The sequence below is a fragment of the Ornithorhynchus anatinus genome, chromosome 1 (assembly GCF_004115215.2).
Source record: "Ornithorhynchus anatinus isolate Pmale09 chromosome 1, mOrnAna1.pri.v4, whole genome shotgun sequence".
Classification (NCBI taxonomy): Eukaryota; Metazoa; Chordata; class Mammalia; order Monotremata; family Ornithorhynchidae; genus Ornithorhynchus; species Ornithorhynchus anatinus.
The window spans coordinates 42520104-42544220 of record NC_041728.1 but is presented as its reverse complement, the minus strand read 5'-3'; the positions used below and the strand labels follow the sequence as shown (position 1 = coordinate 42544220).

At 41.1% G+C, this 24117-nt stretch overlaps 1 protein-coding gene and 1 non-coding gene across 2 annotated transcripts in view; both read right to left on the bottom strand.

The window, feature by feature from the left end:
• The window catches only part of NRXN3 (neurexin 3), a 1784727-nt gene that overhangs the window by 680163 nt on the left and 1080447 nt on the right, over positions 1–24117 (bottom strand).
• Positions 10204–10341, bottom strand: LOC114817409. Its single transcript, XR_003765267.1, has one exon. It is a non-coding gene; the product is annotated as a small nucleolar RNA SNORA7 (small nucleolar RNA).

The following is a 24117-nucleotide window of genomic DNA, read 5'->3' as shown; positions in this document are numbered from 1 at the left end:
TCTGGGCCCAAATTCATTAAGGCATGGGCAGAGTGAAGGCCAAACCTCCAGATTGTAAACTCGTTGTGAGCAGGGAACATGTCTGCTAACTGTTGTGTTGTATTCTCTCAAGCACTTAGTACAGTGCTCCACAAATAGTAAGTGATCAATAAATACCATTGATTAATGGAAGCTAAGGCCTCACTTAACCACTAAACCTTCATTCTTTAAGATAGAATTGAAATCTTAGGGTGTACCACAAATTTGAGGCACTCTACTCTCAAGCCCTTGATTTACCATCATGAAATCAATCAGTGGTATTTATTGACCACTGATGGTATGCAGAGCAATGAACTTAGCTAGAACTAATGACTGTTCAAGCTTGTTGCTTTAAGAAAATGGGGACTGCATCACCAGACAGGGGAGTATTTTACAGAAGCGGGTAAGTGTGTAAGGCACAAATAAGGAGCCAGAGAGTGCTATAAAGAGAGAGTGAGACTAAAATATGAACACACAGGCAAGGGCAATACAAACACACACTTTTCAAGACAGGCATCTTAGACCAAGACCAGAGCAACAGAAAATTGTACAAACAGCTGCAGTGCATGCCCTAGGCTGTTTTTTTCTCTCCCCCAAATAAGAATAATTATGCTGTTTTTTTAAGCACTTACTATATGCCAAGCATTGTGCTAAACTGATTCCACTGGAGAAGCAGCATGGCATAGTGGATAGAATACAGGCCTGGGAGTCAGAAGGTCATATGTTCTAATCCTGGTTCCGGCACTTGTCCACAGTGTGACATTGGGCAAGTTACTTTACTTCTCTGTGCCTTAGTTACCTCATCTATAAAATTGGGATTGAGATTGTGAGCCCCACTTGGGAAAGGGACTGTGACCAACACAATTTGCTTGCATTCACCCACTGCTTAGTACAGAGTCTGGCACACAGTAAGGGCTTAAATACCAAAATTATTATTATTACTATCATTATAATCACAAGATGTGAGATTCTTTAAACCCAGCTCCATCACTGTGCTGGACTCCCTACCCCAGAACTGCCCTGGGAGGTGCTAGCAGCCACAGCTCAAAGTGGAACTTTCCAAATCCCACCAATCCTCTTCTAGGTGGCAGATCTGAGGAGGACAACTTCGTGAGGTTCATGCCCAAAGCAGAAAAGCTGGTTGCAGTACCCACTGGGGAACCGGTGAGATGGGAGAACATATTTATCATGCTAATGCTTGCATCTACTCTTCTTTCCTCACTGGACTACAAAAAAGGATCCCAGAATAACTGACTCCAGGATTCAAACAAGGCTGGAAAAACAACTGCCTCTTAGAAGGTTTGAGCAGATCTTTTTTGTAGTGCCAGTTATGAGGGGCAGGGTGGAGAAACCCTTCCAATTATCTTATCCAAATAACTCACTGTCTCGATGGTCCCTGAAGTTGGCATTAACATGCACCAAATGGGTGTTTTTCAAGTCACCTTTTATCAGAGGTCCTGGAGCCCAGAAAAAAAAGCCCTGGTTAGATGGCAAATTTCTCTGAGGAGGCTTCGAGAGAGAGCTCCCTCACCTCAAAATGCAAATGTAAATCTTCTCCTTACAAGGATTTAACCTCAGGTGTTAATCAGTCTGCTATTTCTAATGTGTTTTGTTAATTAGCTAAAGGAGGCAACACATAAGAGGACAAGGAGAGAAAATTAACAGATTTTGTCTTTGAAGTCAAATTTAACTCCATTCAGCACTGGCCTCCTCTTCAAGTTTTGCCTGATTTTGAGGTATGGATTATCTTTCAAAGGGAAGTGAGGAGGTGTGGGGAGGCCTTTAGTGGTATATTTGGATAGGACAGCCAAGTTTCCACTTAGCTCTGAGATAACAATAAGATGCTGCCTGGTCACTTCAGCTCCATCCTGTAATGTAAGTTTTGTTGTATAGATGTAGATTATATATGAAATATATTATTTGAAATTTATATATCCAAAGGGATGTAAAATGAGTGTCAGAGGACCTGAGTTCCAATCCTGACTCTGTGACCTTGAACAAGTCATTTAACATCTCAACGCCTCAGTTTCCACATTAATTCATTACCAGTGCTCCCTCTCCATTATGCTGTGAGCCCTTTGAGAGATGGGAACTATGACCGACCTGATTATCTTGTATCTCTCCAGTGCTTAGTACAGTGCTTGGCCCAAAGTAGGAATCTAACAAATACTGCTATTATCATTATTATGTCTATGACAAGAAGCTTCAATGGAGACCTCGTGATTTAAAGACATTGGGTGATAGATTGTGGACTCCAGGAAATTGGACTACATCAATCAGTGGTATTTATGGAGTATTAACTGTGTGCAGAGTGCTGTACTAAGCTCTTGGGAGAGTACAATATAAGAGAATTGTTACAGAGGAAGCAGTGTGGCCTAGTGGATAAAGCACAGGCTTGGGGCCACAAGACATGGGTTCTAATACCAGTTTTACCACTTGCCTTCTTTGTGATCTTGGGCAAGTCACTGAACTTCTCTGTGTCTCAGTTCCCTCAACAGCAAAATGGGGATTCAATACCTGTTTCTCCCTCCTACTTAGACTGTGATCCCCATGTGAGACAGGGACTGTGTCCGACTTGATTAACTTGCATTTATTCCAGTGCTTAGAAAAGTGCTTGTCACATAATAAAAGGAGTTCACATCACCTAGCAAAGAAATCATATGGGGGTCATCAGTCACCAAAACCCTAAAGGGTCCTTTTCAGCAAACAACAGAAGGTAGTATATAGTGGTATGTGTGAAGTGCTTGCTAAGGGCCCAACACCGTACTAAGGATTTGGGTAGAGTCCACACAATCACGTGGGACACAGTTCCCATCGCACATGTAGCTCACGATCTAGTTCACCAGAAATGCCCAGCGAGCTTCAGTATTTGACTCCTATTACTGTAAGCTCATTGTTGGCAGGGAATGTGTTGCACTGTACTCTCCCAAGTGTTTAGTACAGTGCTCTGCACACAGTAAGAGCTAAATAAATACCACTGACTGATTGATTTACTTTCACCCATTTGCCTTATTACTGAAAAGTGACCCTTCTGATTACCTGATTGGTACAGATGAGGTTTTCCAGAGCAGGAACCTAAGTGTGTGTTGGGGAAGGGGAAGTAAGGGGGCAGGAGGTGTGAGAAGATGGGTACATCCCTAGAAGCAGAACATGGAAATTAAACTCCAGGTAGCGTTGGACTCACTGGGTGAGGGAATTGCTGAAAAGGAAAAAGTGCAGACCATCTTTGGAAACACACACACCACAACATATAGCTACCCCCAGTAATGGGTCTGAAGGGCTGTTGGCAGAGATGTGGCAGCACAAGAGGGTTGCTAAATAGTAGGTCTCAAAGTAATGGGATGAAACACTTTTAAATGGTGTAACTATGGGTAATTAGATAAAACTGAATGAAGTAATTTGGGGTTAAAATAAGAAATGTTCTCCTTACACAGAGGTCTAATTGATTGTAGGGCTCCCTTAAAGGAAATGGGGCAACTCAATAGCTGGAGACATGTTGACTAGCCCTGCAAAAAACCCTGAAAAACATTCAGTCCAGAATAAAGTCTTCCCCATTCTCAAGTAGCAGGGGGCCTGGGAAGTGAGCCACTAACCACTCAGGTGTCTGTGATCAATCATGCAATCAGTTATATTTATTCATAATAATAATTATGATGATGTTTGTTAAGTGCTTAGTCTGTAATAAGCACTGTACTAAATGCTGGAGTTGATGCAAGTTACTCAGTTTGAACAAAGTCCCTGCCCTACATGGGGCTCACAGTCTTAAACCCCATTACACAGATGAAGTAACTGAGGCCCAGAGCAGTTAAGTGACTTGGCCAAGGTCACACAGACGACAAGTGGCGGGGCCAGCATTAGAACCCAGGTCCTTCTGACTCCCAGGCCCCTGCTATTTCCACTAGGCCATGCTGCTTGAGCCCTTCCTAGGTACAGAGCACTGTACTAAGCGCTTGGGAGAATACAATATAGCAGAGTTGGTAGACATGTTCCCTGCCCAAATGTGTTTACAGTATAGAGGAGGAGACAGACATTAATATAAATTATGTATATGTACATGAGTTCTGTAGGGCTGAGGAAGAGGTGAATATAGGGTACAAATCCAAGTGCAAGGACAACGCGGAAAGACTGGGAGAACAGGCCGTGAGGGCTTAGTCAGGGAAGGCCTCTTGGAGGAGATATTCTTTTAATAAGGTTTATGAAAACCTGGATCCTCTGGCATTCACCCTGCTTCGAACAGAACAGAGACTTTTTATTTTGAACAAATGCCAAATAAATTCAATTACAAGTGTGTGTGTGCATGTGTGTGTCTGTGTGAATAATATATAACCGCCCCCACATACATAACAGAAAGTTGTTTTTTGCTCTTCCCACTAAATTGTAAGCTTCTGGAAGGCAGGGGTCAAGTCTACGAGCACCTAGTACACTGCTCTGCACACAGTAAGCGGTCAGTAAACACTACTGATTGATACTGTTAATGTTCGACAATAGTTGTGTTTTAATAACAGCCTGCTGTCTTCACTGCCCATTTCCGCCTTCCTCTCCATCCATCTTATAGGAAGTTTTATTGCTCCTTTTAAGACATCACATTTGTTATCTGAGCACCCTAGGGTATGGAAAGTGCAGAAAAAGCCATTGAGAAAACTGACATGGAGAGACCCTGGTCAAGTCATTTCCCTATGTCTCAGTTTCCTTATCTGTAAAATGGGAATTAAAACTACCTGTTATTTCTCCTGGTCACACAAGGAGCCCCGTATGGGACAAGGACAATCCCCTACCTGATTATCTTGTATCTCTCCCAGTGCAGAGTTCAGTGCTTGGCACATAGTAAGCACTTAACAGACATCAAAATTATTAATTACATCCACTGGCTGAAGAATGGCCTAGTGGAAAGAGAAAAAGGAGCAAGTCAGGAGGTCTACAGCGTAGCTCAGTAGAAAGAGCACGGACTTGGGAGTCAGAGTTATGGGTTCGAATCCCTGCTCTGCCACTTGTCAGCTGTGTGACTGTGGGCAAGTCATTTAACTTCTCTGTGCCTCAGTTACCTCATCGGTAAAATGGGGATTAAGGCTGTGAGCCTCACGTGGGACAACCTGTTTATCCTGTATCTACCCCAGCGCTTAGAACAGTGCTCTGCACATATTAAGGGCTTAACAAATACCAACATTATTATTATTTTTATTAAGTTCTAATCCTGGCTCTGCCACTAGCCTGATTGCTTGGATCAAGATGCTTAACTTCTCTTTGCCTCAGTTTCCTTATCTTTAAAATCAGGATTAAATACCTGTTCTTGCTCCCCCTTGGATTGTGTGCCCCATATGGAACAGGGATTGTGTCTCCTATGATTGCATTATATTGAACTGTATCTACCTCAGCACTTAGTTCAGTAATTGGCACCTACTAAGCTTTTACCAAATGCTATTATTATCATTACCGTCATTATTATTATTATTAATAATGGCATTTGCTAAGTGCTTATTATGTGTGCTTTTCTAAGCGCTAGGGTAAATACAAGGTTATCAGGTTGACACAGTCCCTGCCCGCATGGGGCTTACAGTGTAGATATGAGAGAGTAGGAAACTGAGGTGCAGAGATGTTAATTGACTTGCCCAAGGTCACACAGAAGACAAGTGGCACAGCCAGGTTTAGTACCCTGGACCTCTGACTCCCAGGCCCATTCTCTTTCATTCATTCATTCAATCGTATGTATTCATTCAATCATAATAATTGAGTGCTTATTGTGTGCAGAGCACTGTACTAAGCGCTTGGAATGTACAATTCAGCAACAGATTAAATAACTTTCCACGAGGCCATGCTGCTTATTTTGACCTACAATCTATAACTTATTTCTCTTTCCAAAGTGACTATCTTCCCAACATGTAGACTGTGAAGCTCCCTTTTGGGACAGGGACTATGTCATTTTTGCATTCACCTTAGCACACAGCAAGTGCTGAATAAATGTCATTATTACTGCTATAACGAGCTGGAGCTGTGGATTGAACTGGAGTCTGAGTGGATAACAACCAACCAAATGACTTCTTTATGCTCCTGGCTGGGAAAGGGAAAGGATATGGAAAGTGCAGATTTGATAACTCCCTGGAGAATATTTCTCATTTCCCTGTTACAACTCTCTTATTCAGGGTTAAATTCAGGAAGGAAGATAATCTCTATTGCTTGCAACATGAGGCCTGCCACCTAAACCAGTTATGGAAAGAAGTCAGAGAAGAACTTTGGTGATTGAGCTCATGTTGCCTTATAGGAAACTCTGATTAAGTGAAAGGATCTAAACAACCACTAATTAGTTCAGTTATCCCTAGGAACTCAAGCAAGCCTTGTTATTCAATAAGTCAGGCATAGTGAATAGTGTCTGATGAGCCTGATTCCTCTAAAATTTCTAATGTCACCAATTTGAAATGCCTGAATTAATTCAGGCTTAGTCAGTTTGGGTGCTCTGTGGGTCTCTACTCACTCTACTTATTCTCCCTTTGAACTAAATTAGGAGGTATTAAAACTCACCTGTCACTGCTTGTGACATCCAAAAGAGGGTAGGACCGACTCAATTTGCAAAATTACTTTGAATTTGCAATCACAAAACATGATAGGAATGTGTGCAATATTTATCTGTTTGGCATACATGCCGGAAACTGTAGAAACCAACACGTATGTCTCAAAGGGATGGAGCCATAATCTAGGAGTGGAATAAAGAGATTTTGCCAAAAAATGTTAACCACTCATAAGGTTCTCTAGCTTTGTCATTTCACAACAGGGTATGTATGGACATAAAAAAAAACACACACACACACAACATGGGTGCACCACTGCCAGGAGAAGTATTAATAGAAGCAATGTAGCCTGCAGAAGCCGTGTGGCCTAATGAAAAGAGCATGGGCCTGGGAGTTAGAGGATCTGGGTTCTTATTCCTCCTCTGCCAACTGGCTGCTGTGTGACTTTGAGCAAGACACTTCACTTCGCTGGACCTCTGTGGATATAATGTGTAGCTCCCACTTTCTGGGATAACTGTTAGATCTCCCATAGCTGAAATGATGTATGCCTTGTCCCTTGTGCACATTGCACTGTCCCAGGCTCTCTTCTTCCCTCACCAATTTTTCTGACTCATTTTTCTCCAATCACAGACTCTCTTGCACCCTTTGAATCGCACTAGCAAACAGAATTGTAGCTTATGCACAATATGGTACATCAGGGAACAGTTAGAAAAATGAAGGAAAGTAATAGTATAATGCCAGGATGGTTTCTTTTAAAGGCATTTGTTTTGTAAGAGTAAGGTTACTGATGATACTTTTCTCATGAGACTTTATAAAACAATTAACCTGTTTAGTAGCAACAGCACCCCACCTGCTTGTAAAGTTGTTCCTCTTTACATCCCTTCAATCTTACTCCAAAATGCCTTGAGAAATCCAAGGAGGGGAAAAGATCAATCCAAACTTAACTATTCTTTCAGATTTTGGCTTTTGCATTGCTACTATTTTCCACTCATGTACGCATTTCTGCCCCTCGTTGATCACAGTTGAGTAGTGCCATGTACCTAATATTAGTAAAACTCTTGTTATCAAGATCAAAAAATCTCCTCCTAGAACAGCTAGGACTTAATGTTGTTTCTCAGATGGTCCAACATACTGAGGAATCCTCAGTGCTGCGGAAGTCTTCAGATATATGCTAGACCATCTGCTGTATTGCACTTTCCCAAGGGCTTAGTACAGTGCTCTGCATATAGTAAGCTCTCAATAAATACGATTGAATGAATGAATGCACACAATAAGTGCTCAATAAATGCCAATCACATTTATTGAGCACTTAGTGTGTGCACAGCACTGTACTAAGTGCTTGGGAAAGTACAATATAACAGAGTTGGTAGGCAAGTTCCCTGCTCACAGTGAGTTTACAGTCTAGAGGAGGAGATATATTGATATAAATAAATTATGGATATAATGAATAACTTATGGATATAATAAATTACAGATATGATAAATTATAAATATAATAATTAAATTATGGATGTCGAGTGATTGATGGGTTGATCCTACTTAACTACATGTGAAAAACTGTGGAGACAATCAGATATGGACTCTCAGGCATGCTTGCAATAATAATGATAATAGTAGTATTTGTTAAGTGCTTACTGTGCACCAGGCACTATATTAAGTGCTGGGTAGATACCAGCAAATCGGGTTGAACACAATCCCCTACCTTCATGGGGCTCCCAATCCAAACCCCACTGTACAGATGATGTAACTGCGGCACAGAAAAGTAAAGTGATTTACCCAAGGTAACACAGCAGACAAATGGCAGAGCCAGGACTTGAACTCATGACCTTCTGACTCCCAGGCCCATACTTTATCCACTCTGCCATGCTGCTTCTAGACTCTAGGAATATTCTCCTACAAATTCCTTTTACTTTAATCTCCCAAGTGCAATATTCATTCATTCAATAGTATTTATTGAGCGCTTACTATGTGCAGAGCACTGTACTAAGTGCTTGGAATGAACAAGTCGGCAACAGATAGAGACAGTCCCTGCACTTTGACGGGCTTACAGTCTAATCGGGGGACTGTAATATTGTAAGGTGAATTAAATATGCTATTTTAAAAAAAACAACTGTGGTACTTTTACTACATTAAAGACTTTCCAAATTTGGTTTAATTCCATGAATGGGACAAGTGAATATAAATTATTTTTTAAAAGTGCATAGATTCACTCAATGGAAATTCAAACGTGCTTGAAGTTAAAGCTCGGGGGCCCTGGAAACATATCTTTCTACCAGAAAGACCAAAAAAAAATCCCTAAGAGGTACCTAGAATCCCATCCCTGCATTTTTTCATTGCAGCACATAATTTCAAGATCCCAAGTTAAAAAAGGAAACTCCAGGACCTTCAGGCAGCCCAGACTGGGACCAAGGATGTAATGAGAAACTTACTCTGGGCCCTATCTTGAGAGGACCAAAAATGGCAGCCAGAAATGCAACTGAAGCTGTCCGGGATCTTTCAGAACTCTAAGACCTGGCCAGGGTTTACAGAGAGTGTACTGGGATGGCTAAAAACCATAGAAAGTAAGAGATGTTAGCTGGCGCATTCTTCATAATTAGGGATCATATCAAGGATAGCAACCATCACTCTGTACCTCCCAGCTTCTGTTTGTGTGTTCTCTAGAAGTTTGAGAAGAAAATCAGGGCAGTGGATATGCAGTTACCTTTGCTTTGAAAGTCATCCCAACCCATCAGCCCAAAGAAGGTTGAGGGGTTAAGCTCACTGTGGGCAGAGAATGTGTTTATTGTTGTATTGTACTTTCCCAAGCGTTTAGTACGGTGCTCTGCACACAGTAAGTGATCAATAAATACAATTGCATGAATGAATGAATAAACTAAGGAATGCCTACTGGATATGACTTTTAAGAGGGGATGATAATGATCTGGCAAAGCAGAGGAGAGGAGCAATCCAGATAGAAGAGGAAATAAATGAGCAATGGGTCAGAATAAAGAGCAAGGGATGATTAGGCTTTCTGGCTGGAAAGAGGGAAGGGCACAAGCCAGAGAAGAGAGTACATACACAGTGTTCTGCCTAAGGCCTGAAATGTATATCTGACAAACAATCACTCCTTCAAAGTCATATTAAAAGCACATCTCCTCCAAGAGACTTTTCCTGACAAAGCACTCATTTCCTCTTCTCCCACATCCTTCTGTGTTCCCCTTGCACTTTGATTTGCACCATTTATTCACCTCTCCCTCGGCACCAAAGCACTTACGTACATATCTGTAATTATTTATTTATTATTTATTCATTAATGACTCTCTCTCCCTCTAGACTGTGAGCTCGTTGTGGGCAGGGAGCATATTTACCAACTCTGTTATATTTTACTTTCCCAAGTACTTAGTGAAGTGCTCTGCATACAGTAAGTGCTCAATAAATACAATTGATTGATTGGAGATAGCCGGCTGACGGAGGCTTTCCTTGACTTGTCTTAGGTTGTTGAGTCGTCTCTGACCCTTAGCGCCCCCTGGACACATCTCTTCCAGAACACCCCTCCTTATCTGCAAATGTTCTGGTAGTGTAACCATAGAGTTTTCTTGGTAAAAATACAGAAGTGTTTTACCACTGCCTTCTTCTGTGCTGTCAACTTAAATCTCCACCCTCAACTTTCTCCCATGCTGCTGCTGCCCAGCACAGGTGAGTTTTGACTTGTAGCAGATTGCCTTCCACTCGCTAGCCACTGCCCAAGCTAGGAATGGAATGGATAGGCCTCTGCTTGACTCTCCCTCCTGTAGCTGAGACTAGTAGCATCCTGGAAACTCTCCAGGTGTGGTTCTGAGAGGGTTTTCCTTGACTAAGCTTTCAATTTCCATATTCACCCTCTCTTCTGCATCGCCTATGCGCTTGGATCTGTATCCCTTAGGCACTTTGATATGCACCCTACCCTCAATCCCAGAGTAGTTATGTTCATATTCTTATTCTCTGCCATTCGCCCTCTGTAATTCATTTTAATGTCTATCTCCCCCTATAGACTGTAAACTCCTCATGAGCAGGGACTGTGTCTTCCAACTCTATTGTACTGTACACTCCCCCAACTCTCAGTCTAGGGCTCTGCATACAATAAACACTCAATGAATACCACTGTTTGATTGATTGCTGGAGACCTAGAAAGCCATGATTTGTAGGGCGTTTTTATATGAAAGCAATGGAAAATCATCAGAGATTTGAAACCTCTACAGACTAAGGATTGTGAGAATATTAGATGAGTAACAGTACTGGATTATCTCATTACGGAGAACTACCGTGTGGTTTAATTGTACGGTTTTAGTTACAGCCTTGGTATAGGTATTTAAACTACTCAGTCTAGAAATAAATAATAATAACAATTAAAAACAAAACACTATATGAACTCAATACACAATATTTTTCCTGATTTTCCACCTGCGGCCCCATGCCTCAATATTTAGCTTTATGCTTCCAGAGACAACATAAAGCTAAGCCTCAGATTTATGGAAGACTCCCTTTTCCAAAGGCTAGGTCTTGCCATCCATCTTTCCCTTAGCATCCCCTGATGGCTTAGCCTCAGGAAGTAGATACAATGTCTTTAGTCATGAGGACAAATCCCCATCTAGTGGCTAAACTGCAGTTGTCTACTGGCAGAAGAGAGAAATCGCCTCAAAGTCACTTGCAATGAAATCTACGAGGAAGAGACCTCCGGAAGAGAGTCTGTCCCTTAGACAGCTATTACCCCTAGTAGGTGGTAGGAATGCAAAAAGTAAAAGCTGGCAACTAAAACTACAGCCCAAATGCAATGATTTCCATAGGCACTTTGGCTCTTTTCTTGGCTGCTGAGTTAACAGTTTAAGCCAAATAGTGGAAGACAAATGATTGAATCCATTCTCTAAACCCCAGAATCCTGAAAAGATAGGTGGCCTTCAAGCCAAAGCTACTGGGCAACAAACAGCAGAAAGAGTGGGGAAAGAAACCCACTAGATGTAATGGACTACTAAACAAAAAACTACACATATACCTTGGTATGCTTTTTAGCCTCTTGTCCCTCAACCAAACACTGAAATTTACAGTAACATCATCACAGTAGCAGAGATTCTACGAGCAGCCTCCTGAGCAACACCTCCCTACAGTCTTGGGGAATGGAACTTTAAGATTTACAGAGTATCAGCTCACCATAATTCCCTCGGTTGAAAGGATGAGGGACAACATTGGAAACAGAGGTTCTGGAGAATTTAGAATGAATTTGGCATTAATCTATAAGAAAGACAAATGAGAGAGATCAGCTCTTAAAAGGGGGAATCAATTAGTGGTGAATAAGACTGAGGGACTTAAGAAAGATAAGCAAGCAGGCTAAGGAGGAAAAGGAAAAAGAAAGAGGGATAACTAAGAAGAATGATGTTTGATTTGTTGAGCTTTTGAATGGAAGAACGCAGAAAACTTGAAACAGGATTGATCTATTTTCCAAACGGGGAAGCCTGAGGAATATTCCACAAAGTCACCGACTGTTTGTTTTCCAATTGTCTAATAAGATAAATAATCCTCTTGTACATTCAAAAAGGCAGGCCTACTCTCCTCCCCATCCCTTCTGCAGAGAATTAGTTCCAAAGAAGGAAGCACAGCTAAATGCATTGTGGAAGAAATATGCACAATCATAGTTAGGCACAACCATAATAATTGTGTTATTTAAATGTTTTATTGTGCCACATATTGTGCTAAGCTCTGGAGTAGATACAGAATAATCACAGACTAGGGAGGGAGGGAGAACACTTATTTAATTCCCATTTTTACAGGTGAGGAAATTGAAGCACAGAAAAGAAACTTAAAAGGTCACGCAACAGGAAGGTGGCAGAATGGGGATTAGAACCCAGGTCTCCTGACTCCCAGTCCTGTTCTCTCTCCAGACATAGAAGGCTGCACGTGGGAAGGCCAAGTAATTTAGGGTGCCTAATGAAATTGATGTTTATTGATTGCAATAAAAGTGACTGGAGGAAGAGATGGCATTTTAGAGTGAAAAGCTTCCATATTCACTTGAACAAGGAGAAAGCCACAAGCACCCCATTTACCTGCTCTTGCCTTTCTGGAAGGGTGGAAGTCAGGGTGTTCAACTTAGCTTGCCATGGAAAATGGATAAATGAATAAGTGGGCCTCTAATAAAATAAGAAAGTGGGAACCATTACTTTGGAAAATACTGCTTAGATCTCAGTCCAGAACACCGTGTGATTTTTTAGTTGCCCACATCTGACTAAAAATGGCCAGAGCTCAAGTGCCAACCAGGAGGAGTTCCAAGTGGAGAAATGACTTTGTTACTCCCCATTTCTCACCTCCTTGGTTCTCCTTTGTTCTTCATCAAATCAGGTATTCACTTCATGCCCCAGCTCTTGTTCAGTGTTGCAAGGAGACTTGAACATCTGCCCCATTCTTCTCCAGAGATGGCTGCGTTTCAGCAGTGGAGAAGTTATTCCTGCCTTTCTGCTATTTAAAGATTTTGTGTTTGTCAAAGATAGTTTGGCAAGTTAAGCTCTTGTTACTGTAAGATAGTCTACCTGCAATGAGGATTGTCATGTTAGGGAACTGGATATATGGAAAGGTATTTGGAGTCATTTTAATTTATTCAGTGGATCCACAGTGTTTGAATAAGTAAGAAATTGCAATTTCATTTCCTAGAGCATCTCTGACATGCAATTGTTACTGTGAAGTACAACCTACAACCATTTGGTAACCATTCCTTTGAAGCCAGTTTCCCATCACTGTAGACAACACTCTTCTCCTCCCTGTCTCACAACCTTGTCACTATCCTCAGCCCATGTCTCATATCTAATTTGCATAGTCAGTCTGTAACCAAGTTCTGTCTGTGTTGCCTTCACAAAACCCCTAAAATCCACCCCTTCCTGAACATCCAAACTGTTACTTTCCTGATCCAAGCATTTATCATATCCCATCATGACCAGTGAATCAGCCTCCTTGCTGACCTCCCTGCCTCTCCAGCCCATACTTCACTCTGTTAGCCTGATCATTTTTTTCTAAAAAACACTCAGCCCATGTCTCCTCAGGCCTCAAAACCTCTAGTGGTTTTTAATCCACCTCTGCATCAAATAGAAACTCCTTAACATTGGCTTCAAGGCACTCGGTCAGCTCCTCTAACACCCACCTACTCACTCTACCTGCATCTCATCTATCTCACCGCTGACCCCTTGCCCTCATCCTCCCTCTGATGTACAACTCCCTCCCTCTTCGTTTATGACAGATCACCACTCTTGCCATATTCAAAGCCTTATTAAAAATCCCATCTCCTTCAAGAAGACTTCCCTGACTAGGTTCTCATTTCCTCTTCTCCCTCTCTCTTCTGTATCACCTGCTCACTTGGAACTGTACCCCTTTAGCATTTGATATTCACCCAACCTCAGGCCCAAGGCACTTATATACATAATTGTAATTTATTCTAATGTCTGCCTCACCTTCTAGACTGTAAGCTATTTGTGGAGCAGAGAACTTGTCTACCAACTCTATTGTATTGTACTCTCCCAAGTGCTTAGTTGAATTCTTTGCACACAGTAAACGCTCAACAAATATCAGTGATTAACTTGGATTCAAATCACAATTACTTTTCCCACTTCATTGCAATTATTTTTCATAGTAACCAAAAAATTCAATATTCACTTTTGGGGAAAAATCAGTAAGCATTTTGTAAAAGCAATTTATATGAGTAGTCTCTTCTGTTTGTAGAACCATAAAAAGTTTCAATTTTCTATTTGTAAAATGTTGCAAAGGATTTTTTGGGCCATCTTGCCAAAGAGCGAGAAAGTAATGAATCACTTTGGACAGCAATGATGAAATATCTTGGGGGAGATTTGTTACAGCGCAAGGTTGAGAAACCACCACCATTTATATGAGGGTTTTTTTTTTCTTAATTTTCTTAATTGGGGCTTTTTATCAGTAGAAGATAAGAAGAAAGGATGTCTGTCCTCACCAATAGATTGTAAGCTCCTCAAAGGCAAGGGAACATATCTTTCATTTTGACTGTATGGTCCCAAGTCTGTCAGTCCGTCAGTCATTCACTCATATTTACTGAGCACTTACTTTGTGCAGAGCACTGTACTAAGCACTTGGGAGAGTACAGTACAACAGACACATTCCCTGCCCACAGTGAGCTTACCGTCTAGAAGGTGAGACAGGTATACAATAAATTACGGATATATACATAGAGCACAGGCCTGGGAGTCAGAAGGACCTGGGTTCTAATTCCGGCTTTGCCACATGTCTGCTATGTGACCTTGGGCAAATCACTTCACTTCTCTGGGCCTCATTTACCTCATTTGCAAAATGAGGATTAAGGCTGAGAGCCCCATTTGGGACATGGATTGTGTCCAGCCTGTCTTGTATCTACCCTAGTGCTTAGAACAGTGCCTAGCACATGGTAAGCACTTAACAAAGACCATTAAAAAAAATAAATAAATTAAAAAAAATTTCAAGTGCCTGGAACAGAGCTCTACTCACAGGACATAATTGGTAAATAAGATTAATTGAATGAATACATGCACATACACTATCATTCTTTGGCTATTATTAGAATTAATGGACTTCCAAGTAAAGGAAATAAATAAATGACTATTCCTAGGCCTGAAAGCACGGCAAGGACAGCACCACTTACATAATTTTATGGTGATATTTTTCTAATGAACAGAGGAAGGCCAGGCTGAGCCTTATTTCTGAAAGTTTGCATCTGAGTGGTCACTGGAAGTCAAGTGACATATGCTCATTGAAAGTCACGAAATAATACGGTAGTTTCTAACAATAGGGCAGTTCCCCAATGATAAACACTAACCTGAGTGACCTTGGAGAGAATTAGATGATAGAATGCCAGTATTCAGATGATGGCAACAACCACTAGAAGAATTCATGAATAATTTCATGCATTTAGAATAATTTCATGAATCTTGAACTCCCCCAGCTATAATTATAATAATGAGCCTCATTCTTCCCACTGAGTAAGGAAAGAATAGAAAATCCTGAGTCCACACAAGATATTTGCATATGGACTTATCTGTGTGCATTTGGAGACGGGTTGGGAGGGGAACGGGCAAAGCAGAGGACGGTTTTCCATTCCAACCTGCCATTATGGGGCAGCTCTGTGGAGAGTAAACTTAGGGCAGATGATCAATACAGAATATTATTTGGGGAGTTGGCCAGGAACTCGACACATGTGCACATATAAAAGTCAGGAGATCAGACCACTGTACTTTCCCAAGCACTTAGTACATTGCTCTGCACACAGTAAGTGCTCATTAAATATGGTAGAACTGAATGAACGAATCCATGCTTCTGGCAACAGCTCCTCAATGGGCCTGACATTTACTGCCCTGAAGAAGGGTAGAATTTCTGTGTGAACCACTGCTGCTTGGATTAATTCCCTGTCTGCCCACAACAGCCAGTCAATCATAATTATTGAGCGCTTACTGTACTAAGCACTTGGGAGAGTACAATATAAAAATATAACAGACACATTCCCTGCCCACATGAGCTGATTGTAAGCTCCTTGAGGGCAGGGATCATATTTACCAACTCTTTACTCTTGTCCTCTCCCAAATGGTCTGCATACAGTAAGTACTCAATACATATCCATTGACTGAGTGATTGAATAGGAGAGTTGCTTTAGAGAAGCACTGTGGTTTAGTGAAGAGAGCACAGGCCTGGGTGTCAGAAGGACCTGGGTTCTAATCCCATTTCCACCACATATCTGCTGTATGACCTTGGGCAAGTCACTTAACTTCTCTGTGCCTCAGTTCCTCATCTTTAATCCCAAAATGGGGATTAAGAGTTTGAGCCCCATGTGAGACAGGGACTGGGCCTAACCTGATTTACTTGTATCTACCACAGAGCTTACAACAGTGCTTAACAAGTATCATAATGATTAGTATTATTGCAGCATGTTCAAGCAATTACACTTGAGGAAATAGGAATGATGGGACATTTGCCACCATTAAACTGTGCCCCTTAGAATGTGAGACTCATGTGGGCCAAGAACTGTGTCCAAGCTGATTATCTTGCATCTATCCCAGCGCTTAGAACAATGCCTGGCACAGAGTAAGTGCTTAAGAAATACTAGCTATCAATCACATTTACTGCACACTTACTCTGTGCAGAGCGCTGCACTAAGCGCTTGGAAGAGTGCAATACAACAGACTTGGTAGACATGTTCCCTGCCCACAAGGAGCTTAAAGTCTAGGGGGGGAGACGGACTTTAATAGAAATTTATCTTTGAAGAGTCAGAAACAGATTAGCTACATGATGTGTTTAGTTGACATGCCCGATAGTCATGCTACAAGCTAACATGAGGTAATTAATAATCAATTATCATTGTCATCATTATCAGTTTCTGTGGTAGGACTTCCAGGAAGCCAGTGACCACGTCTCACTTCTGTTGTTCTCTCTGAAGTGCTGAAAGAGCCCTTCAAGTGCTCAAAGGGCACGTGCTTAAAAACCATCAGTGACCCACGTGTCTATTTCAAGGAGAAAAAGGAATGGGTTTAGAAAGAGGACTGGTTCTTCTACCTTCCCTTGGAATACAGTGTTGTAATCTCAGGACTCTATATGAGGGAAGGGAGATCCAAATAATAGCCATTAACAATACAAGTCCTCAGACATGGAAAGTACATCCAAATGTTCAAATCCTTGCTTTCATACTCAAGAGCCATGATATACTATCAAAGATTCTTAAATCTATTTCAAGAGTAAGGTTTAATTTTTTTTTTTGCTTATGTCTTTATATAGTCCTCTCTTCTGGTCATTAATCTGGTCATGGGATGTCCAAGAATACGCTAGAGTATGACTACACTAGAATGCTCATGACTTGAAGATTCAATTGACGAACTTCCATTTTGACTCTTTCACCTGAATGATCTCAGAGCCGGGAACTATGGACTGGACTTCAGCATAATCAATCAGTTCTTGGTATTTATTAAGTGCTTACTGTGTGCAGACCAGTGAACCAAACACCTGTGCAACCACAACTCAGCTGAGTCGGCACACATGTTCCCTGCCCACAACCTGGTTACAAGTCAAGGAAGAGCTGACTCCTGGTTAGAAATTCAATCCCCTAACCATGTTGTGAAAACTTCCATTCTCACAAACTGCAAGCAGGTGGAATAGGTATTTCCCATCTTTGCAACATAAAACAAACTATCTGATATTCACAGATGGAACTAGATCCTCACCAGAAAGAAGTGTTAGGAGGGAAGAAATGATTGATGTCAGTTGTTGAAGGATTATGCTGTGAAGTGATCAACGCAATAAATTTCTAAAGCTAAACCTTTACTGTGTCACCCTTTCGAGGATACCCCCAAGCCATCCATTCTAAAGAGACATATAGAAAGGAAACTGAAGTGATGCCAATGGATTCAGTCTTTGAAACAGACACCCGAACTGATGCCAGAAAAATAAAACTGTAAAAAAAGAACTGAGAATGTGCTTGAGCTCATGCACCCTAATTTCCTTTGAATTTTCATTGGCAAATCGGAATGCCATGAGACATGTCCTGAAAATGCTGAAATAAGAACACCTAAAGACACTTATGGCCATGAAAATGGCAGTGAGAAACGAAACCAGAAAATCATTCAAGGGTGCCTTTCCACCATTTCTTCAATTCATTTGGAGGACACCCAAGGGTGGACTCGCACTGGCTTGTATGTTAGGCCCCAAATCTGTGGGCTGCAGGTATGTACCCCTGATTCATGTGTGCACTGTGTGCATCTTTCTATCTGGTTCTTGACTTTTTTTTTCTTAAATCCTTCACTTTCCTAGGTAACTGTTGCTATGTAAAACATCTGACAGAGAGAGAAATCTCCTGACATATAAATATCAGAGTAGGGAAAGGAAGCTTCAGAATTTTAAATGTAACTGAAATTATAACTCTTGGTTTTGTGTATGGCCTCAGTGTCTGATTGTTCTGCACTGGGATGGAGCATTTATTCTTTTATGTCTTTTTCTTAACAAAATCCAATGCCATAAATTCTAGGAGAAGCAAATTTAAAACCCAATATATATATATATATATATATATATATATATATTTGCTTAAATCCCTTCTCACCGATGGAGGAATGGGTATTTTATCATTGAACTTTTCCACAGAACAAATGGTACAAGAGAATCTATACCCATAAACTTTAGGTCCTGAAACTTTTTTCTGTAAATGACAAGCTAAACTCATGTCACCCAAATCTTAATAAGGACTTACACTTGAAATACCAGTTCAATCTTCAGGTGTCAGTAGAAAGGGAGAGGAAATGGACACCATAATTGGCATATTTCCAATCAAACCAATCATATTTATTGAGTGGTTATTGCATGGAGAGGACTGTACTAAGCACCTGGGAAAGTACAGTGCAACAGAGTTGGTGGACACAATCCCCGTCCACAACAAGCTCACAATCTAGAGGGGGAGAGAGACATTAATGTTAATATATGAATTATGGATATGTACATATATTCTATGGGGCTGAGGTTGGACTGAATAAAGGGGGCAAATCCAAGTGCAAGGGTGCCACAGAAGGGAGTGCGAGAAGAAGAAATGAGGGTTTAGTCAGGAAAGGTCTCTTGGCGGAGATGTGCTTTAAAAGGGCTTTGAAGGTGGGGAGAGTAACTGTCAGAAATGAAGGGGGAGGGAGTTTCAGAGTAGAGGCAGGAGATAAATGAGATCATGATATGATATCATGGCATTAGAGGAGCAAAGTGTGAGGGCTGGGTTGTAATAGGAAATCACAGAGTAAGGTAGGAGGGTGAAAGGTGATTGAGTGCTTTAAAGCCAAGGGGAATGAGCTTCTGTTTGATGCAGAGGTGGATGGGCAACCACTGGAGAGTCTTGAGGAGGGGGGAAACATGGACTGAATGGCTCTGTACAAAAATGATCCAGAGAGCAGAGTGAAGTATGAACTCGAGTGGGGTAAAACAGAAGACAGGGAGGTCAGCAAGGAGGTAGATGCAGGAGTCAAGGCAGGTTAGGATAAGTGATTGGATGAAGATAGTAGCAATTTGGATGGAGAGGAAAGGGAGGATTTTAGCCATGTTATGAAGGTTAAACTGACAGGATTTGGTGACAGATTGAATGTGTATATGAAATGAGAGAGATGAGTCAAGAATAATGCCAACTTTACTGGCTTGGGAGACAGGGAGGGTGGTGGTGCTGCCTACAGAGATAGGAAAGGCATGAGGAGGGCAGGATTATGGTGGGAAGATGAGGAGTTCTGTTTAGTACTCGTTAAATTTGAGTAGTCAGTGGGTCATCCGAAAAAGGACATCCAAGCCCTTACTTCTCATAAAGTGATATACCTTGTATTCCATTTGCAAATCCCTACATGAGAATTTGGACCATATTCTGAGCCCAGAATGAGGGTTGGAAAACAAATACCGGACTTCGGATCACAGAAATAACTGGAGATTCATCTGAATTCATCTTTTTGCTTCCTCTACTCATTTCCCTGGGCTACTAATGATTTTCCTGAACAGCTAAAATTTATGGGAATCCTACTCAGAAGACTAGTCTCACTACAACACAGAGACACAATATAGAAGTTGTCTGCAGTAATATTTGTGCTTAAATATTTGAAAGCCATAGGGGGCCCAGGCCAGACATAAATTCACCCACTGTTCTGAGAAAATGGAACCTAGAGAAAAGTTGAAAGGAATTAGGATTATTAAGCAGGGGAAAGAGTAGGTTGTTATGTGAAAATTAATAATCAGAAGATCTCTGCCTCTACTGAGGAGAAAGAAAAAAGGGCTGCTTAATTGTTTCAAGGAGGATTTTGAATAGGTATGTCCCAAGGATGCTGCTTTCTCTTGGCAGTAAACACTGAAAGGAATAACCAATGAATATCTCTTTCTGTAGAGTTCTGTAAATTGTAAGGTCAGATTCATTATGCGTCATCCAACAGTGTTTCCTTTCTTGAAAAATTTCTAGTTACTTGTTTTTCCTCTTGACATTAATGGAAAGCACTGATTGTCAATTCTCATAAATACTGTTCCAAGCACACTTTTACCACTGGAATTAATTAGACAATTAACTACCTCCCTCCTTAATCCACAATACCCTTTCCATTTCCCCTCCTTTTACAACCATTCTGTTGGCAAGATTCCTTCTTCAACCCTCTGGCATCTTTTTCCTACTTCCCCACTAGTGCCAGATAGATCAGTGATGGAAAACATCCAACAAATGTGGTCTTTCTCCTCTTTGAGAAAGAGGATAATTTTTCCAGTTTTTTGAGTATTCCATTTCTTCCCAGACTCCCTTAAAAATGATTCCCCATTTTAATCTATTTTGCATTAAAGCAATTACCTGCCACTCAAACTACAATTTCAGTTTTTTAGGATTTTTTTGACATTTGTTAAGTGCTTCCAGTGTGCCATGCACCGTACTAAGCAATGAAGTAAATACTAGCTAATGAGCTTGGACACAGTCCCTGTTCCACACAGGGGTCAGAGTCTTAATCCTCATTTTACAGATGAGGTAACTGAGGCACAGAGAAGGTAAGTGGCTGGCTCAAGGTCGCACAGCAGATAAGTGGTGGAGCCAGTATTAGAACCTAGGTCCTTCTGACTCCCAGGCCCCATATTCTATGCACTAAGCCAGGCTGCTTCTCTAGTTCATTGTGTCTGAAAATTCTAGGAGCTTTGCCCCTTCAAACACCCAAACAGCCAAATTTATCCTTTCATGTATTCCTTCTCTTGAATATCTGTAGTGAATAGTAATATATATCCCCCAGCCACAGTGTTGTTTACTAGAGCAAATTACAATTTCCCCCACTAAATCCACCAAATCCAAACACTGCAACCAAATTCCTTCAGGAGATGTAAACAACAAGTTTGCCTTTAATACATAGACTATCATAATAGATTGTCTTGAGCTGTCCTCTATCCTGCACGTTCTGACACTTGTTAGTGCATTTTCTGGGTTTCTGTTAGAAAAAGAAATGATCAGGGGAAAACAGCCAACTTTGGAATGTTTCATCCTGAAAAATAAGTTTTAAATACATGAGAAATAGACTACTTGCAATTCATTTAAAAAACACAGAAGGAAGAGGCTAGATAATGGTGCAGTATGAACTGTAAGACCAAAAAAAAAATTTGAGTTATCCATTTCCCATTCTCCTTACAAGGCGATGGATGGAGAAGTGGGTGAAGAAAACCAACAGCATGGCATTTTAGTCTAGAAAATCTTTGCTATTTCAAAAAAGGAGTGGTAGGCGATATCCTTTCCCTCTTCCAAAGCCTTTCTGAAACTATTGCATGTGCATAAGCCCTCATTAAATATGTTTGAATGAATGAATACATAAGGCGTTCTCTGATTACTTAGACTGTGAGCCTCTTGCAGGACAGAGACTGTGTCCAATTTAATTAACTTGTATATTCCCCAGCACTTAGAAAATTGTTTGACATGTAGTCAGTCAGTCAGTAGTATTTATTGAACACTTACAGAGCTCTGTACTGTGCAGAGCACTCTACTAAGCACTTGGGAGAGTACAATATGACAATAAAACAGATATATTCCCTACCCACAATGAGCATATATTCTAGCAAGCACTTAAAAAATACTATAAAAATGCACTTTATTTCCTTTTTTCCATCAACCACAGCGCTTACATATGAATAAGCTCCTGAATATATTTCTCTTGTTTCTGATCTTCCTCTTTAAACTATTTGTAAATTGTTTCCTGGCTTTTCTCATTATATGATAAGATTTGCCCCTAACTTTTTTTCTAATCCCCATCAGCAGGGTGTTCCTCAAAGACTTGGCCATGTCCTTGGGCCCCATGACAAGTCCGGAGCCAAGATAAACTCAAACAGGTTTGGGTTGGGTTTCAATCAGTCAGTCAGTCAGTCAATCGTATTTATTGAATGCTTACTGTGTGCAGAGCACCATACTAAGCTCTTGGGAGGGTATGATGTAACAATAAACAGACATATTCCCTGTGCCCTGAGAGCTTATACTCTAGAGGGGAGACAAACATTAATATAAGTAAATTAATTACAGCTATATACATAAGTGCTGCGGGCTGGGAGGGGGGATGAATGAAGGGAGCAAGTGAGGGCTACGCAAAAGGTAGTGGGGAGAAGAGGAAAGGAGGGCTTAGTCAGGGAAGAACTCTTAGAGGAGATGTGCCTTCAATAAGGCTTTGAAGACGGGGAGAGGAATTGTCGGATATGAGGAGTGAGGGCATTGCAGACCAGAGGCAAGATGTGGGCGAGAGGTCAGCGGTGAGATAGACGAGACCAAGATACAGTGAGAAGGTTAGCATTAGAGGAGCGAAGTGTATGGTTTAGGTTACAGTAGGAGACTAGTGAGGTAAGGTAGGAGGGGGCAAGGTGATTGAGTGCCACTTAATAATTAACAGTAATAATCATGGTATTTGTTAAGCACTTACTATGTGCCAAGCACTGTTCTAAGCACTGGGGTAAATGCAAGGTAATCAGGTTGTCCCACGTGGGCTCACAGTCTCAATCCCCATTTTACAGATGAGGTAACACAGAGAAGTTAAATGACTTGCCCAAGATCACACAACAGATAAGTGGCAGAGATGGGATTAGAACCCATGACCTCTGACTCCCAAGCCCTTGCTCTTCATTCATTCAATCCTATTTATTGAGCACTTACTGTGTGCAGAGCACTGTACTAAGCATGGGGAATGTACAATTAGGCAACAGATAAAAACAATCTCTGCCTAACAATGGGCTCACAGTTTTAAAGGCCACTAGGCCATGCTGCTCCTCTGCTGTGAGATCTTGGGCCAGTCGCTTAACTTCTCTGTGCCTCAGTTACCTCATCTGTAAACTGGAGATTAAGATGAACCCCACGTGGACATGGATTGGGTCCAACCTGATTAGTTTGTAATCTACCCCAGCTCTTAGTACAGTGTCTGGCACATCATAAGCACTTAACAAATACCAGTTAAAAAAAACAAAAGCACAGGATTAGGAGTCAGGAGACTGCCTATGGGACCTTATGCAAATCTCTTAACTTGTCTGGACTCCAGTTTCCTCATCTGTAAAACAAACAAACAAACAAACAAACAAATAAACAAACAAAAAAAAACCCAAACAGTAGAATCTGTTCTCTCTTCCTCCTTACACACTGCAAGTCCATTGTGGGTCAGGAACTGCCTGAACTGATTGCATTGTATCTGGCCCAATGATTAGATTATTATTATCAATACTATTATTTTATCTGTTAAGTGCTTACTATGGATCAAGGCCTATTCTAAGTACATGGGTAGATACAAGTGAAACAAGTTGGATGCAACTCTTGTCCCAGATGAATCTCACAATCTAAGTAGGAGGGAGAAAAGGTATGAGTCCCCATTTTGCAGATGAAGAAACTGAGATATAGAGAAGTCATGTGCCCAAGGTCACACAGCAGGCAACTAACTTCTGGATTAGAACCCAGGTCCTCTGCCTCCCAGCCCTGTGCTCTCTCCACTAGGTTATGCTGTTTCACTTATAGTGCTCGGCACACAGTAAGTGCTCAACAGTTACCACGAATTTGATTATTAGATCAGTGATAAGCAGGATAATGATGAAAGAAGGAGAAAGATGCCTTTTTATTTCCTAGAGACAATGTAAT